Source organism: Anolis sagrei, chromosome 3 (assembly GCF_037176765.1).
Source record: "Anolis sagrei isolate rAnoSag1 chromosome 3, rAnoSag1.mat, whole genome shotgun sequence".
NCBI classification, from domain to species: Eukaryota; Metazoa; Chordata; class Lepidosauria; order Squamata; family Dactyloidae; genus Anolis; species Anolis sagrei.
In genome coordinates, this window is record NC_090023.1 from 129,175,137 (window position 1) to 129,194,501 (window position 19,365).

Below are 19,365 nucleotides of genomic sequence, written 5' to 3' on the forward strand. Positions count from 1 at the left end.
AGTAGCAAGATTGAATCCATATAAATTGTCACAGTGTAGCTCAGCTTGATTGTGGGCACTGGGCACAGCTGTAATAGGAAGAATTGCCAGATGAGTCGGGGCAACCCTACGTAACTGCACACTGTCAGTTGCCTGTAGGGAGCAACACGACAGCAGCCAGCCGTGCCTTGCAAGGAGAAGCCAAAGTGTACTATGGGTGTGCATTTTTCTATGTGCATTGGGAAAAAAACAATTGGTATTTGTTGGAAAAATTGAACAATTACAAGTCAGAAAGCAATCTCATGGAGATTCGTAAATGTAACATGCATATCATTTATGAGTGCTTTATTGACTTGGCAGTGTCATGTCATGGAAATGCATATGCTTTGCATGCTATGTGCAGGAAACGGCTCAAGGGAGCAGCTTGACTATTGGTGCAGACCTGGGTTGCTAGTCACCCAAAAGCATTTCCCTTCAGAGCATGTTTCCAAAACAGGAGGATAAGGAATTTTTAAAAAGGAAATAGAATGCTTAAGGCTTTCTGGCCTTTCTGTAGGCCAAAGAAAATATGTTTCATGAAATGGAAATTCTGAGGCAATTCAAAAGATGCCAAGAAAGAGAAAATGGAGGAAAGGTCAACTTCCATGAAATCCAACTTGGAGTCTACAGTGTCCAGTAGACAGAGCAGTTCAAGCCCTACAAGGTCCTAGAAGAAATCTTTAGCCAAAAATTAAGTTGGTTACTTAAAATGCATTATATGGTTTATTGCCTTCACTGTATGCTCCTTCTTTTCTTTATCTGTACTGACATAGTGCTGTCTAATCATCTAACTAGTGAGAGACAATTATATTGTGCCCCATAGGAACTCATATCACAAGGAAAAATATGTTTTAGATTATCGCTGTCTCAAGGATGAGAGGAGTTGGTTGGTTGGTGAATAGGTAAAACCTATCCTTTCCTAGTGTTTCTGCATTCTGCATTTCCATTATGTGTATGTGCATGTTATGTGTATGTATGTACAGAGGCATCGCATTTTTTGAAACTATAAACTATGTGAAAAAGGTGTATTTTTTCTGGAAAGTAATTGAAATTTTCAAGAGTTGAAAAAAAGGCAACATTACCTCTCTTTTCACACTAGTTCACATCCTATTAGTTACATACGCAAACGTAATTCTCCCTTATACCCATATGTATCTTGTTGTTGAAGATACTTCTATTCTCTACAGTAGCCAAATCCTTCACACCCCATGACTTTCAGTTTTCCCTCCTTCTGTTGCTGGTGGAGTGAAGGAGCAATATAATAGAAAAGGTGCTGGCTATGCCCATAATCGAAACAAAACTAATGATATCATCCACCAAGGCCTAGTGGACCTTGGGAGAAGTTTCATTGGACTACATCTTTTATGGGGTACAGCCACTTCTATCCCCTTCCCACAAGCCTCTGAAGGTTAAGGGCAGGGGAGAGAGTCCTGGGGTTGGTGGTCAGGGATCTGTAATGAGCTTCCACCTGCAGAACCCTTAAACTGGGAAATGTAGGAACATGGCCCCTGAAAATAAATTGGTTCCGTGGTTGTTACCTGTTGTGTGGCTTCAAGGCATTTTTATTTATGGCAACCCTAATGCAAATCTATGATGGGATTTCTTAGCATAGATTTGCACTTTTTTCCTGAAAGAACATGACTTGCTCAAAGTCATCCAGTGGGTTTCCTAACAGGAATTTAAAGCTAGCCTTCCAGTGTTGTCATCCAAAACTCAAACCTCTAAACCACACTGAGGCCTCTTCTACGCTGTCCTATATCTCAGGACCTGGTTTCAGATTGTCTGCTTATCACAAATTATAGGACAGTGTAGACTCATATAATCCAGTTCAAAACAGATAAATTGGAATCAGATCCTGGGATATAAGGCAGTGTAGACCCAGCCTTAGTCCACTGCAGGAACTAAAATTCATTATGTAGATGTTGACTTCACATGAAATCACTTTGCCCGATATATTAAAAGTACAGTTCAGTCAGAAAGTAATTACACATTGATTTTACTTTTCTATTTTTATTTTGTTAGGAGTGAAGTTAGAAGGTTCTAAATTATAAGAAGCCCCTGGTTTTTGCTATTTTATTAGAATCAAGAAAAAGTAAGAACAAAGGAAACCACAAACAGTCATAAAACAAAGAACAGTATTTTGTCTCCCCTAGTCCTCCATAGTGCCAGGCAGACATAAAGTATGCGTTCCTATAAAAAGAAGTGATAAAACGAGAGCATGAATTGCAATGATATGGATACTGTACAGAATGTTACCTAAACGTCTTCTCCTTACATAGTTTTTGTATAATATGGTGGAGTGTGTGTGTGTATCACATTGTATTAAATATGTTATTTAACATCTATCTATATATATAATAAAAGTCAAAACTTGTATGCGGAGGGCAAAAGTGTGGCGGTGTATGTGCTCGCTTTCTGATTGGCTGCCACTGCGGTCTCTGATTGGCCAGCCTGAAAGTTCAAAGATTCCGATTGGCTGGGCAGCGGTGCTATTTGCATATGGTCTCTGATTGGCCAGCTTCAGGAGGAGCCCCTGGTGGAGAAAAGAGTTCATGACAGAAACGGGGACATGAGAAGGAAATTTGCATATGGTCTCTGATTGGCCAGCCTCAATTCCAAGATTCCGAGATGACAAAGAGAGGAAAGGAAAAGGCCAGAGGGGGCTGGGTCAGAAAATTACCAATACAGACCACAGAGCCTGCAAGACCGACTCGACATCCTACTGCAACCATGGATGATGGGACTTGCAGTACCATCACTCACATTCTGAGACCGCTGTTAACCTCATCCAATGACTGATCAGGACCAAACTTGGCACATAGACCTCTCATGACCCACCTTATGTCCTGGTGTGGTTTGGCCGGGAATGGACCATGGATTATGGGACTTGCAGTACCTTTGCTCAATTCCTGAGACCACTGCAACCCTCATCCAATTACCGATAAAGACCAAACTTGGCACACTGAGTCTCCATGATGCACTCTACATCCTGGTGCAGTTTGGAGGAGGATGCACCATGGACGATGGGACTTGCAATACCTGCACTCCCTTCTTAAGACTATTACAACTGCCAACAATGATGGATCAGGACCACAATTTACACAGAGAGTCCGCATGACCCACTCTACATCCTGGTGCGGTTAGGAAAAATTTGTCAATGGATGATGGGACTTGCAGTCACTTCACTCACTTCCTGGGACCACTGACTGATCAAGACCAAATTTGGCAACCAAAGTCCCCATGATGCACTCTACATCCTGGTGCACTTTCGAGGAGGACAGACCATGGATGATGGGACTTCAAGTACCTCCACTCCCCAAGACTGCTGCAACCCTCACCTAATGTCCGATCAAGACCAAACTTGGCACACAGAGCCCCCATGACCCACTCAACATCCTGCTGCAGTTTTGGAGGAGGACGGACAATGGATGATGTGACTTCCAGTACCTTCACTCACATTCTGAGACCTCTGCAAACCTCATGCAATGACTGATGAAGACCAAACTTGGCACATAGACCTCTCATGACCCACTTTACGTCCTGGTGTCATTTGGAAAAAAATGGAGATGGATGATGGGACTTGCAGTAACCTCACTCACTTTCTGTGACCACTGAGACCCTCGCCAATGACTAATCAAGACCAAACTTGGCACACGGAGCCCCAATGACCCACTCTACACCCTGGTGCAGTTTGGAGGACAGACCATGGATGATGGGACTTCAAGTACCTACACTCCCTTCCCAAGATTGCTGCAACCCTCATCTAATGACCGATCAAGACCAAACTTGGCACACACAGCCCCCATGACCCACCCTATATCCCGGTGCTGTTTGAAGGATGGACGATGGATGATGGGACTTGCAGTACGTTCACTCACTTCCTGAAACCATAGCGACACTCATTCAAAAACCAATAAAGACCAAACTTGGAACATAGAGCCCCCATGGCCAACTCAACATTCTGGTGAGGTTTGGGGAGTACAGACTATAGATGATGGGACTTCAAGTACCTCCACTCACTTCCCAAGACCGCTGCAACACTCATCTAATGACCGATCAAGTCCAAACTTGGCACACAAAACCCCCATGACCAACTCTCCATCCTGGAGCAGTTTGGAGGGGGATGGACCACAGATAATGGGACTCACAGTAACTTCACTAACTTCCTGAGACAACTGCGAGTCATATAAATAACTGATAAAGACCAACCTTGATACACAATTCCTTTCTCAAATAACCCGGGCAGCGCCGGGTCCCCAAGCTAGTTCTAAAATAAAATATATCATAGTCTTTAAAAACAAATTTGGTAGGAAAAGGGATTTGGGGAAAATAAATACTTTCTCCATAAAATGTTTATGGTTTTTCTTCAGGCATTTTCCTCTCCTCTTTCTTGGTTTTTGACTTGGGGTATATCTTCCACATGTTTGTATATAATGTGCAGTTGCCAAAGGTAGATTATAGGAGTCTACATCTCCCCCTCCAGGAGCCCCCGGTGGCACAGTGGGTTAAAGCACTGAGCTGCTGAGCTTGTTGATCGAAAGGTCGCAGGTTCAATTCCGGGGAGCGGCGTGAGCTTCCGCTGTCAGCCCTACCTTCTGCCAACCTAGCAGTTCGAAAACATGCAAATGTGAGTAGATTAATAGGTACCGCTCTGGCGGGAAGGTAACGGTGCTCCATGCAGTCATGTCGGCCACATGACCTTGGAGGTGTCTACGGACAACGCTGGCTCTTCGGCTTAGAAATGGAGATGAGCACCACACCCCAGAGTCAGACATGACTGGACTTAATGTCAGGGGACTACCTTTACCTTTACCTTACACCCCCCCCCCCCCCAAAATATCATAATAGCGTGTGGGTTTCAGTCAAAGCAAGGGTCAGAAAGCAGAAACCGGGGAGTACATCTACAGTGTGGAATTATTGCAGTTTGACATCACTTTAACTCTGATTGTTATGGACTCATGGGGAATTGTAGTTTTATATGGCCTTTCATCTTCTCTGCTGGTGCCTCCCCAAACTGCAAATCCATGACATTGAGTCATGACCAAGTGGTGTCAGGCTGCATTAATTCTACAGTGTAGATGGACTCTTAGTGAATAAGGACAGTTGAAAAGGTTGTTTTCTTTTTCTTTTTGGATGGGATAGTATTATAACTTGTAGTTCTAATTGGAAAGAATAATTTGGAGTGTTCTGCTTTGGCCAGCAAAATGTCTTAAACTGTCTCAATGATAGAACATATTGTGATGTTTTGGAGGCTATCAATTGATGACACAATGTGACCAAGCTTTCCTGTTTCTAATTCTAGTGTAAAGTGGTCTTATTTGGTACATCTGCTTTTTTGTTTGTTTGCTTACTCAGATGCTAGATTTTTATGTGGTTAATGCAATCTCTTACCTCCATTTTTTGCTGTAAAATGTAACTTTTTGCAGCTGCTGCAGATGACCTGAGGCTGCATTACAGTCTGTACTAAATCTAAAGCATGTCTTATTACTAAGACTCCAGTTACTGTGGGAGTGTGTGTTTACTGTCACATTCATACACTCTCTTTGCTTGGAGGAAAGTAACTGCTCTTGGGTAGCCTCTGTCATTTTTAACTCTGTCCCCTTGGCTTTGCACAAGAGTACAAATGCGAGCGGAAACATAAAAAGGGTGAAGTGTATGAGTCCCAGGAGTGTGATCTGGTCTGGAGCATCAGCCCACAAGCTCTTTCTTTGTCAGGCTCTTTCCCATTTACATCAGACTGAAGTAAAGAAAGACTCACAGGATCCCTTATCATCATCTGTTATGAATACAGATGTCCTGGAACAAGCAGCACAAGAAATGGCAACATTAAAGTGATGGATCCCCTAAACTGGAGGAGTTGGGAAGCTCTAAGATTTCTACCTGATAGAGTAAAACAAGCCTGGATGGTGACTGAAGATCATCTAGTCTAGTTCACTTAGTCACTAGATAGATGCTCATAATATTTATGAGTTACGACAAAGCATTTGTCTGCAAAGTTTGCTTCTTCCTATATCTCTCATATATCTTTCTTTTAGCCACAGAAGCATTCTTCTTTAGTTTTAGTTTCAAGTAGGTGCTTGTGGTTGTCCAAAATCTGGTCTTCATTAACATTATGTGGTTAAAAGTAAGCAAGACTGACTTCGTAAACTGCCTAGATGAGATTAGCTTAGAGGGCATTGTGATGTTTTGGAGAAGAGCAGAGCATCTCTGTAGTAAAATATGGAACCAGGAAGGGCAACAAAATTAAGGATAATTGTCATAATAAAAAGCACAGACATGTATTGCCTGTCACTCTGCTTTCAAAGCAGAAATCTTTGAAAGCCTGTGTAACTTTTAAGATCTTCAAGGGAAAGCTTTCTCTCAATTCTGCCACAATCACGGGTGCATTTTGTGAAGATGAGGGAGAGAGCCTTCTTGCCCTGGTAACTTGGTTGGCCCCATGTCTACTCTCTCCACTGACAGGCAAAAGTCTTTTTTAAAATTTAGACAGGCCTTTGGCTCTAGATCAGAGGTTCTCAAACTTTTTAAGTAGAGGGTGCGTTCATGGTCCCTCAGACTGTTGGGGAACTGGAATATAGTTTGAAATAAACATGAATGAATTCCTATGCACACTGCACACATCTTATTGTTGTGTGTGTGTGTGTAGATATAGATATATAGATATATGAAAGAACAATACAATATTTAAAATGAAGAACAATTTTAACCAACATTTTGTTTTCATGTCAGGAGTGACTTGAGAAATTGCAAGTCGCTTCTGGTGTGAGAGAATTGACCATCTACAAGGGCGTTGCCCAGGGGACTCCTGGATGTTGTTTTTTTTGGGGGGGGGGGTTACCATCCTTGTGGGAGGCTTCTCTCATGTCCCCACATGGGGATCTGGAGCTGACAGAGGGAGCTCATTCACACTCTCCCCGGATTCGAACCTGCGACCCATCGGTCTTCAATCCTGATGGCACAAGGATAACCAACATTAACTTACCTGTGTTTCAATGGGAAGCGTGGGCCTGCGTTTGGTTGACAAGATAGTCAAGTTAATTAGGATTGTTGTTGTTGTTGTTGTGGGCCTTCAAGTTATTTTAGACTTTGGGCAACCCTAAATGTAGGGCAGGGCTAGGTAAATGACTTTGGAGGGCTGCATCCTTAGTTTGGCGACTTCTGCTCTAGATTACGGTAGCTGGAGGAACTTTTTATGAGGTTGTGAGAAGACTGTATGCTATTCATCTCCTTGTCTGCTGTTTCTCCCAAACTGAGGAAATAATCAAAAGAAGGGAGATAGTAGAAGCTCAGTAGGCAAGGAAGTACTGCATCCCAGCTAGGAAAAGCAGCAGTTGAGCCATGGGGAGAGAACTGTTGGGAAGCAGAAGCAAAGCCTGTGGATGAGACGCAGGCCTTGGGCAGAGGATAGCCAAGGTCTTCCCAGGACAAAGAACAACCAATCATTGCCTTTTCCCTCACTGGAAGGTGTAGTCTTTCCGAGGGAGTTGGGGGGAGAAAAAATTACCCAGGAGATATGCTGAAGTTGCTTACCTTGTAGTCCCAGTGGCTCCCCATACAATCTATAAATTTTACATATATTGTTAAGTATTGGAACAAATTAGCCATTTTACTTGATCTTTTCACTTTCTACTTCTTTGAGAGTTGATAAGGTCAAAGACCTCTGATGTGTGCTCCTCTTGAAGGATGTATTATGCTTTTCTGTTTTTACTATGTATTAATTTTTTTAAGTTGATGTATTTCATTTTTAAGAACTCCTGCCCCACATCTATCAAACCAAGGAGTGGGCCGTTGCCACTGCTTATCATGGGCAGGCGAGGGAAAGTGGGGTAAGCAGTTCAGATGAGGAGGAACCATCTGGTCTCAGCTCAAAGGGAGTGAGAAAGTAGAGTCAGCTGACACATGTTCATTCACCCTCCTTTGCTTTCCTCTGGGAGTCAGAGTAGCCACATCTTCCATATTTGGATTGCCTCCCATTTCTCCTCCCCAATAGTAAACAGCAGCAACAGTGACGTGCAGCTAACAGTATGCCACTCATTGTAGCTACTCTGAGATTAATTAAAATCTTGGATTCTTTCAATGATTTGTATCAGTGGCTTGCATTGATCCCTGGGGACTTTAAAATTAGCTTCTCAGTGGGAACGAGGAAATATATCCAGACAAGAAGAGGATTTTCTCTAGCCATTTTTGTAATTATGTGTATTGTTCTTCTTTTCCAACAATGTCATTTTACTCCCTCTCCACAGTCTTTTTTTTTCTTTTCTTTTCGGTCTTTTTTTTTTTTTTGGTGGTTATTTTTTGTTGTTGCTGCCATTGCTCCTGCTTTTGCCAATTTTTCTTTTTACAGTTCTTGTAGCTCTGCAAACTTCATTGTTATTCTGTGTTTCCTACTACCCCCCTCTTATATGAGGGTGGTACAGTTTTGATCATATTTGTACAAACCCAGGAAAATTTGCGTAAGAATTACATTGGATCATAATATGAATGCAATAATATTCTATATATAGATGAGAGAACCAAGTTCACTTTATGGACTGAAAAGTCTATGACGGAATGACTTTTCCGTAGTTAAAACTTGGCCTGCAGGTACTAACCAACCAGAGGATTTCCTTCAAGTAGAAGTAGACTGTATCTGCAGGGCAGAGAGAGAGAGAGAGAGAGAGCATAAATCATATATAACTTGCCAACTTAGAGAAAGTTTTACCTTCTAACAAAAAGGCACCCTATGATATTCTGGTAAACATTGTAATGATTTTGCAAATTATTTTAGGAATCATATCATAATGATCAACAGACACGTGGAAATGTATAAAGACAATAGCTTAAAAAACTCATGGAGAGTAAGTTTTCTGCTTGTCTCTTCTGCAGTGTGCCTCACAGTCCCCTTAATATCCATAAAAATACAACCCAGGAGAACACTTTGACTCTCTGACATTCTTCTTTCATCATTTAGTAAAACCACCCTCCCAACTGCAAAACTTCCTTGTTGTGGCAATGGGCTCTAGACAGGCTGAATGGGAGAGTCTTGCTTCTAATTTGAGAAGATTCACAGAAGAGCAGCTTCCTTTTTCTCCTCTCTGCGGCACCTTCCCATGCTTTATTGTTTCAAGAGACCTTCCTTCCAGCCCTCTGGAAAATCTTTTCAGGGACCATAGATGGTGGCAATAGCAAAGAAAAGTCAGTAAAACTCCCTTTCTGCTGGCATCCTTATTAGCATACCCAAAGACCCAACCAACTTTTTGGTTTGTGGGGGGCATTCTTTGTAAATCAGGGCAAATAGTTGTTGGCTTCATCTAGTATAAAGAGCTTTTTCTGGCGAGAGTGTTCACAGCTAGTAGAGTGCATCAAAGTAGGAGCATTAAGCAACAATTTCTTTCAAATTAGAAAATAGGAAGACTGCTTTTGTTTTTCTCAAGTGAAAATTAAGTTAGATGGGTGGCTAATCTTATTGACTGCATTAATTTCACTGCTGCTTAGCCGCTCTGTGGAGATTTGCATAATGGATGAGATATAGATGTTCCAGTATGCACAACAGCGAGAGTTTATTCCACTTCAGTGTGTATAACCAGTGTGTTATTCTAATAACATGATTGCTACAAATAGCCAAAATAGCAGAGCTATGTGAGTGTAATTTTGGGAATCGGAGCATGAGATGTCATGAGCATACTCTTTTAAAAGAGATCATCACTTTCATTTAATTTCTTAATGTGCAAAAAACTTTCCGAGGAATAAAAAGTGACCCAGGGATCAGTACAATCACTTGAACAGGAAGAGCCTGAAATAGTGATTTATTTTGGTTGTGTCATAATCGGATTTGACATAACTAGTTTCAAATAGCAAGTCACCTGTATTAATAATTAACGGTTTGGAACTAGTTTACACTCTCATTATAAGTTAATGAGGAATAATTTCTCTACTTTTAGTTAATTTTACAATCTTGATGATGTGATGAAAAGTTGGAGGAGTTTATTAATGATAACTGATAGCTCAAATGTATGTTTGCATATCTATAAAAGCATTAGATAAATTCATAGGGAGTCCCAACAATGACTGTGACAGATTACTATTAAATGGCAGTATAGTATCAAGATTGATGCTGGTGGCCAACAAATGTCACTGCTAAATTTTATGACTGCCCAGAAGTGTCCGTCTATATCTCATCCATTATGCACAGCAGGGGTTTGTGGTTTTTTTTTCAATACTAGGATTCTATATCTAACTGTCAATTCCTAAAAATATGTTGGGAAAGGGGTATTGATCTAATCCAAGGAGTGTTTCATCTAGTACAAAAGTATACTACAAGAGCTCAAGAAGCATCTTTCTTATAAGGATTTGTGGCTTTTGCAATTTATTTTTCACATTTTAAATGTTTTAATGGTTTTATTGTGATTTTATATGGTTATTGTTTTCTTTTAATTTATTTTTTCAATAGTAGCTAGATGTGGTTCAACAAGGCAGTACACAATTCCTTTAAATTAAGACACTTGTAAGAGAACTAGGATTGTAATTGGTGGTAGTAAGCTCTACCCGTGGTTAAAGCTATTGGCAGAAGCAATTGGTTGTGGAGGGATCATGCTGAAGAGAAGGCACATTTTGGAAAGAGAGATCCTGGTCCCATTTGGAAGGAACTGGAGCCTTAACATCAGCCTAGAACATCAACATTGAAATTGCATTTTAAAAGAGATGTATGTTGCTGTGAAATAAGTAACCACTCACTGGGTTGAATTTATTCAACATTTTTGAAATGAATAGTTGAAAAGATAAATGATGGAAGTCAAAGTTGCAAAATCTTTTCTTAATAGCTGGTGATTTATTATTCCTGCCATGGAACAGCAGGTAGAATAGCTGTTCTTTGCTATAATTCAGAATGGTACTGGATTTATTGAAGTATGTGTGTCATAGCTGAACTGTGTCTCCCTCCTGTACTTTATGGGAGATGAGCATGGGCTATGATTACCTACAGCAAAGTAATAGGATTCGGGAGAAATAGCTTAAGGGTCTAAGAGCCTTGGGTTGAATTCCTTACAGTGTTGTAAAGCAAGTCACGCATATGAAGGTCATCACCGGTCAATACCCACACATAGTGACAGCAAATGTTTTCAGTCTATGGGGAAGATATCACATAGCTGTATGTTCAACTTTCCCTCAACCAACATATTGAAAGATAAACTGGGAACAACTGAGAAGTATCATTGGTAGCCTCAGTAAAAGCAAAGAATATTATAGGCTACTACATAGAGATGAGGTGATCAGTGACGGTGCAAATGCTGGAGATTATAGTTCAGTCCTCTAGCATCTTCACTTTCAGCAGTGGTTCTCAACCTGTGAGTCCCCAGATGTTTTGGCCTACAACTCCCAGAAATCTCAGCCAGTTTACCAGCTGTTAGGATTTCCGAGAGTTGAATATTAGAACCCAGGTTATCTAGCAAAGCTCAGTTGTGAGGGACACTTAGATAAAAAGAAGTACACCTTCACACACTATGGAATCTCCTTACACCAACTGGCTCAGCTTTAAAAGGGGGTGAGATAAATTCATGGAGGATACGGCTAAGAATTTCTACTAATCATGACAATTGTATTGTCTCCAGTATCACAGGAAGTATACTTCAGCATGCCAATTTTTAGGGAACACACATTCTCCGTTTCTGTGTCATAGCAAGGATGAGGAGTTGCTAGAAGTGCCAGCAAAGGAGATGAAGGCCAGTAGCTCCCAGCAGTCTGCCCAGCCTAGCCTAGCCAAACACTTATCAGGAGTCTAGAAAGCTCTACGGGAAGCTGAAGCAAGCAAGTATGAAGAAGCTACAGAGAGGTTATGCCCATACCCACTCCTCTAGAGTGTAGGGAAAAGCGGGCAGGGTATTGCAGCTCTCAGAGATTAGCTGAAAAACAATCCTTACTCAAACATTAGCTGAGATCTTAAGATAAAAAGCCTTCTGTGTTGTGACTTCTGTGGCGAAAAATATTGTTACCTGAGTTGAGTTCAAAACTTGTTTTTACTTGTCTTGAGACCTGCCTGCTGCTTCTTGATTTGCTACTCGAGGACTTCAGACTTCTGATCTGACTGTTGGCTCTGGCATAATTGTTTGTTTGGAGTGCTGTTTTGACTCTGGACTGGATTTTTGGATATTTTACTGCTTTTTAAGGAGTCTTGCAATCAGCATTTCTGATCCTGGGCTATTGACCATGACTATTTCAGTAAGTTTGTTTGGCCTTTGCTCCTAAACAGCAGCTCTGATCATGACATTGTGGGTTTCCCAGAGGCATTTGTTTGGCTGCTGTAGGAACATAATGCTTGCCTGGATAGGATTTTGGTCTATTCCAGCAGTGTCATTTTATGCCCTTGAGGGGAAAAAAGTCCATTCAATTAGAGTAGACAGATAGGACTTGTGATCCATTTCAATGGAGAATCTCAATGCAGCAAGGATGGAGAAGCTTTTTGTAGCCCAAGGGCTGAATTTAGTTTCAGAGAAGTCCCCATATAGTAGTGTGAGTAAAGCTAAAGATAATGGGATAGAGCCAAATATGGCAGCAAGTAACAGCCATAGCAGAGACTTTCAATTATTCATTGCCGGGGGGGGGGGGGGACTAGGAAGCCATCAAATGTTGATATTATGAGGGAGGAGCTATGTGCCATTCTGGTAAACCTTTACAGCAGTGATTCTCAACCTGTGGGTCCCCAGATGTTTTGGCTTTCAACTCCCAGAAATCCTAACAGCTGGTAAACTGACTGGGATTTCTTGGAGTTGTAGGCCAAAACACCTAGGGACCCACAGGTTGAGAACCACTGCTTTAGAGGACTGGGTGTCCTGAGTTGCCTTCCAAAAGCAGCCTTTAGGCAATGTTGAATGTAAAAGAAAAATGCTTTACTTCAGCAAACACAAAGGATAAGTGGATGCAATTGAAAAGTGCAAAAGAAAACAAGGAAGTCTTAATCCAGACATAAATTTCTTACAAAGTCCCAAAAGAAACACCAGTCTTCAATCAGACAGCAGGCAATGAACTAAGTCCTTAGCAGAAGACACAAAGCAGATTCCATTGAGTGAAAACAACAGTATCAGGGTCGTTGTTACCAGCGAAAGCTGACTGCTCCTGTCTCTGATTGATAGCCCGAAATTCCCCACACAGGAGGTGCTAGGGTGTCTCCCAATTAGCTCAGTGTTTTTAGCAGCTATCCTAGCTGAATGCTGTCTGTGGTCTGTCTGTTTTCGTCTCTCTAGGAATATGAGCACTTTCAAAGCCTCATCGACTGATTCTTCTTCTCCCTCCAATTCCTGAGCACTTCCCTGCTCCCCTTCCTATTCCGAAGATGAGGAATCCCTAACACTGGGAATATACTAGTGCTGAATTCATCCATAGGGTCTGCTGTCTCTAGACTTGCAATAGAAGAAATATTTATATGTTTAGGGTATGTTGACTTCCAGAGTACAGGCAGTCCCCAAGTTATGAACAATATACATTCTGTGGGTTTGTTCTTATGCTGAATATGTATGTAAGTTGGAACAGGTACATTTTAAATTGTAACGCCAGCCACACACACACACACACACACACACACACCAGCTTTTATTTCAGGTGTGATTTTGGTCACATGCATGCTTTGAATAGCAGAGGGAAGGGTTAACACCCCTGTGGTGTTTGTTTTGCTGTCTGTGCTCCTGTTCAGAAGATTTCACCTCACTTTCTGTCTCTGTGATCATTGGATTTTGAAAAAAATGACTTGTTGTGGAAGCTAAAACTTCAGTGGAGACACCTTTTCTCCATGATGACTCTTTCAGAAGTGAATTTCCCTTCCAGGGGGTAGATTTCTCTCACTTCCTGTTATCTCAGCCTGTCTTCTTAACTAGGAGCTGTTTATAAGCTGGATGTTTGTAATTCAGGGACTGCCTGTATGTAGAGGTAGATGTGACCAGTATCAGTGTCTATCAGTGTCATTTTCATTCCTCTTTTGAATTATAAGAGATATGTAAGTTACCATACATTTTGGCGAGATCACGCTGCTTTGCCAGGTCTCCAGGTATTCTGCTCTCTGATACACTAATGAGGGTTTATAAATTCAACAGGGAGCAATTCATTAATGATGCCTCTTGAGTTTATCAAAGGCACTCTTACAGAAAAAACTGAATTCACCTGGGGATAGTTTCTCTACCTCATAAGTGGCTTCATCTCTTTCCATCGTATACTTATTAGTTTTAAATATATAGTTTATTAAAATTGATTTTTTTAAACAAAAAAAGACATCTACATCTAGCAGCTTTTATTTCAGGTGTGATTTTGATCACATTTGCTTCATTCACGTGCTTTCCCTTTCACAATTCCTACATAATTTTTTCTAATACACTGAACTGTTTTCATTGTTGGAATCTTGTTCAGTCTTCCCCAAAGAATCTCAAACTTATTTTATAGTGATATTAAATTGTCTGCTTAGCGGCCCTCTGCATAGAAGTCTGGAAAACTACACTGTTTAGTTTAAAATGTGCATTTTTCTTTTTATTCCTTGAAGAATATGTGTACCATTTTCAGTGACTAATAACTTCATATTTCACTACTTATTTCTGATGCATTGGGACACTTACCTTAGCTGTGCAAATACACTCTAGAATACCATCATGGGCATCAGGTTCAGGATTCAACAAAGAAGTACATAATTGTAACCATACAGCATAGATTGAATCTCTATTCCCTACTTACTGTTTTTTCCTTCCTGTATGGGCACATCTGCACTCACACTATAATTCAGCTTGGAACTGGTTTCACAGGAACCAGTTTCACTGTGTGTGTGATTAAGATTGTCATGTTTGGAACCAGTATGAGGCCAGAATGATATTTACATTGAACCTGACCTTAAACCGCTGTACAGCACCACCACCACCCCCATTTCCTGCAGAAATGCACATCAATATATCAGAGTCATATGAATTTTTTAAAAAGAGGGAAAGTAACAGTTAAGAGTGGATGTAATCAATTACTTTCCCTAGCCTTGTGTAGAGATATGTTTATTATAAAGTGTTTATTATACTGTGTTTAAACTGTATTTATGTTTTACATTGGTTGCCATGGCCTAGCTGTGAGAGATAGGTTGCCATGGTGACAAGGCAGAAGAGGAGGTGGGCGGAGCTTAAGGAGAAAAAGGTTTGAAAGTGACAGTTAATTTTTAGTCAGGAGGATGAGACCCTGAGAGGAGGAGCAGAGTCAGATAGGACTCTGGAAAAGTAGTTTAGTCAGGAGGAAGAGACCCTGAGAAGAGGGCAGAGTCAGTTAGGGCTCTGTGGTGTGAAGCAGTGTAAATTCAGTTAGTTCTTAGTATTTGTGAATATTTCTTCAGCAAGGGAGCTGAAGGTGAAACCTCGTTAGATTGCTTGAGTTAAAAAGAATCTAACAGAGGGGGTTTTAGGATCGCCAGTAGTGTAAGACTGGAGATCAGTGGTTTGATCTGGTATAGGACAAACAGTGAGAATATTCACAACAAGGAACACTGAAATAATAAAGCACTTCACTGTAGAAGGAGTTTATAAGATTGTAACATCTAAAGCCTGAATGTATCTCAACCAAGCCATATTGTAACCATCAAGCATATGCCAAGCTCAACATCTCAATATTGCAACAATTACGCTTTGTTTAACAATAAACTTGTTCTCTTTGTATTTTAAACCTGCCTCCTCCATTGATTTTACGTTCGGTGCATTCCACTCTACCAAAGTTACCTCACAACGCAAATAGGGATAAACAGAGACTTCAAGACCAGCGTCTCTAAACATATTGGTGGCAGTTTAATTTAATAGCAGTCTAGGAACTTTCTTACATTTTTGGTGGTCCCATTTGGTGGGATTAACGCACGACTTTACTTTTTATTGGTGGCATTGATACGTCTTTACACCTTGTCCTTGGGGCTTTTTTTGGCAGCCCGTGTTCTGGATTCTTTGTGCTGCTTTAGTGGGGGCAGGAACTGGAATATACTCAAATCTGCTGCAGCAAATTTTATGGCTTAACTCCAGATTTTCCTGCAATTTTTTTTACATGTGCTATATCTCCAGTAATGTGTGATGCAGCTTGCAGTGGCATGTGTTTTGTAACTGGCAGTTTCAAGTAGTATTAAAGCCGTATTATACTGTAAATGTAAATGGGCACATGTGTCTTCTCCTTAGAAGTTCTCATGTCCTTAGCTAGCCACCTAATTTACTAATATCTAGAAATTATTTATGCTGGTCTCTTACCTGTATGCATTCTTTGTTAGGGGCCAACATGTATTCTAGCAAAGGTGAAGTTTAAGTTCCTTCCAAGTAATTGAAAGTCAATCTTATTTTAGACAATACGGAGCCACAATAGGAAGAATCAGCTGAACATTCAGCTTCAAAGGAAATCCATGAAAGTGCAAAGCTGCTCAATTCTTGCACTTTGAACACTCTTCAAAACAGAGAACCCAAGCAACTTTGCTGAGGTGATATTCAAAGCATTATGGATTACTCATTTACTCACTTGTTCCTTCCTCGTTTAATTTTATTTTTCTAAAGAAAATAGCATCTTTAAGTATCTGAGGACAAATGCAAAGGTGGAGATAGATTTTGTGCACATTAAGAAACATACACTTTTATTGATAAGGTAAAGGTTTCCCCTTGACATTAAGTCGAGTCGTGTCTGACTCAGGGTGGTGCGCATCAGCACTTCTAAGCCAAAGAGCCGGCATTGTCTGTAGACACCTCCGCAGTCTTGTGGCCAGCGTGGCTGCACGGAGCACAGTTACCGTCCTGCCAAAGCGGTACCTACTGATCTACTCACATTTGCATGTTTTCGAACTGCTAGGTTAGAAGAAGCTGGGGCTAACAGCGGGAGCTCACCTTGCTCCCTGGATTCGAAACATCAGTCTTTCGGCCAGCAAGCTTAGCAGCTCAGTGGTTTAACTGCTGCACCACCAGGGGGGCCTTATTGATACTATAAGCAAAAATCAACAAGTGTGAATGAAATAATTAATAAAAAGCCTTACACAGCAACATATAGCTCCTTAACTTTGAGCCTTCATATGTTTTGGAATAAAATCACCTTATTAATGAATGAGTAATTGAGGCTGCTTGGCATTGTAGTCCAGAACATCTGACCATCACCAGGTTTGGGAAGGATGGTGTAGTTAATACCCTATTTCTTGTTCTTATCGCCTGCTAGATACTGTCAGAAAAATGGAAGAGGGTCTCAACAGTCAACCCATAAAGCTTTGACCATGAAGTCTGCATGACTTTTGATCAATCGGCAAAAGGTTTATTGCAATAGATTTACTGAGCTCCTGGCTACCCACCATATAGGATTTCAAAGAGAAGGAAAGACTTGAATAAATTCCAGTCTGGACCCGATATATCCATTATATCCCCCTCTCTTGTTACTGAAAGAGAGAGAGGGGGAACTATCTTTAAAGAAATATGCTTTGGGAAGAGAAAAGTGTGGGTTGGGGAGAAAGTCGCAGAAATAGCACTGAAATGTAAATGTGTTAAATGGCACATGAACTAGTTGGGCTCTAGTGATTTATTACTTCAGAAAACTGTCAAAGGCACTGGTTAAACTTGCTTTAAATTTTTAATGAGTTCATTGTTGCAGTCAGTGGGGGGAAATGGTTAAAGTATATCAGCTGTAAATTGGTGCAAAGCACTAAAAGGGACATTAGCCTCTAATCAGATTCTGACAGTTCATTAAACCTGCCGGGTTTTGAGAATGGTTCTTTGTCTCCCATTCCGTTGCCCTCCTTCCTGCTTTGCTTTCTGTGGGAGGCATCCTTTTTCTCCATTTGGGGAAAACCTCCTCAGGGATGCGAAATAACGCTCATCCTTCTTCCTTTACAGGCTAAGCAGCCTAAGGCGAGCCTGCACAGCTGGTGACCTACCAAGCTGAACGTGACACATTGGCTGCATGACGCAGCCTATCCGGGCTCCATCAGCCTCTCTCACTTTGGCTGCCTCCCTGTAGAGGCAAAAAGAAAGATGATGTCCAGCATCCTGGGAGGCAGGGATGGATGGCTAATCAAGGATAGCCTTGGCTGGGAGGGTTACCTCAGGCAGGGCTCTCTAAAGGGATGCTTTATTGCAGCACCACCCTGTCTTGCGGTAAATATCGGCCTTGGCTGTTTAGAGCACAGGAAAGAGAAAGGTTCCATTCTGCTAAAGCTGAATGAAAGGCTTTGAGTTTAGCTGCTGAAAGGACAGTCAAGTTGGCTCATTATTACTATTATTATTATTTTGCTGCTCCACCCTGGGCTAACAGCCAAATCACTGATACTGGGTGACACCCGATGATGTGAAATCCAGCCTGATAAGCAAATACTGTTTTTTCTGGGAAGAAGACTGAGTTAAGAGTCACTTTCCCTTTGTCATAATTAGGCATCTTGTTTGAGTTCTCTGTGTCACATCTCAGCCCATTCTCTGCCTGCCTCCCCCATTGCTCTAGAACTTGTTGGATCATCAACTAGGAAAATGAGGAAAATGAGCTGGATCCCTTGAATTAAAGATGTCTTTTTTCCTAGTCATGAGATATATTTATTTATTATTTATTTGTTTAGATCATTTCTATCCCGTCCTTCATGCCTCCTTGGAGGAACTCAGGACAGCTACCAACAGGCACCCTTCTGTGCCAAACAATACACAACATAAAATACATTTAATCTACATTACAAACAGTTAAAATTACATAAGAACGGTTCGCTATTTCATGTCATCCTCCGAATAACCCATAGCTGTCAGTTCAATAGTTTATTAAAACCATCTTCAGTCCATTGCCGTCCACAAAACCAGTCCATTAAAACCCTCTATCCAGCGAATGCTTGATCCCATAACCAGGTTTTTTTTAGCATTTTCCAGAAGGTCATGAGGGAGAGGGGCAGATCTAATTTCATTCGGGAGGGCGTTCCACAGCCGAGGGGCCACCACCGAGAAGGCCCTGCCTCTCATTCCCACCAACTGTGATTGTGATGGTTGCAGGACCGAGAGTAGGATCTCTCCAGACGATCTTAAGGTCCTTGAGGGTTTGTAGAGGGAGATACGTTCGGATAGGTAAGCTGGGCCAGAGCCGTTTAAGGTTTTATAGGTCGAGGCCAGCACTTTGAATTGTGCTCGGAAGCTAATCGGCAGCCAACCCCATCCAGCACAGGCTGTAACCCTATACTCTGTTATACAGCATTTAGTCTGATATTGTAGGTTATAATCAGGGGATAATTTCTTGATTATCCATCAAGAAATGCATGCAGTCCAAATACTTCACTAACAAAAGATGATTTTCTGGTGTAAATTATGCACATTTAGATCAATTTGTATTATTTATTCCTTAGAGCTGTATCTGCAGATTATTGATGCTATATCCAAAAAGTGAAGATTCATT

At 41.2% G+C, this 19,365-nt stretch overlaps 1 protein-coding gene across 5 annotated transcripts in view; it reads left to right on the forward strand.

Moving 5' to 3' along the window:
- KLF12 (KLF transcription factor 12) overlaps positions 1-19,365 on the forward strand; it is a 291,436-nt gene that overhangs the window by 75,272 nt on the left and 196,799 nt on the right. The window lies entirely within an intron of this gene.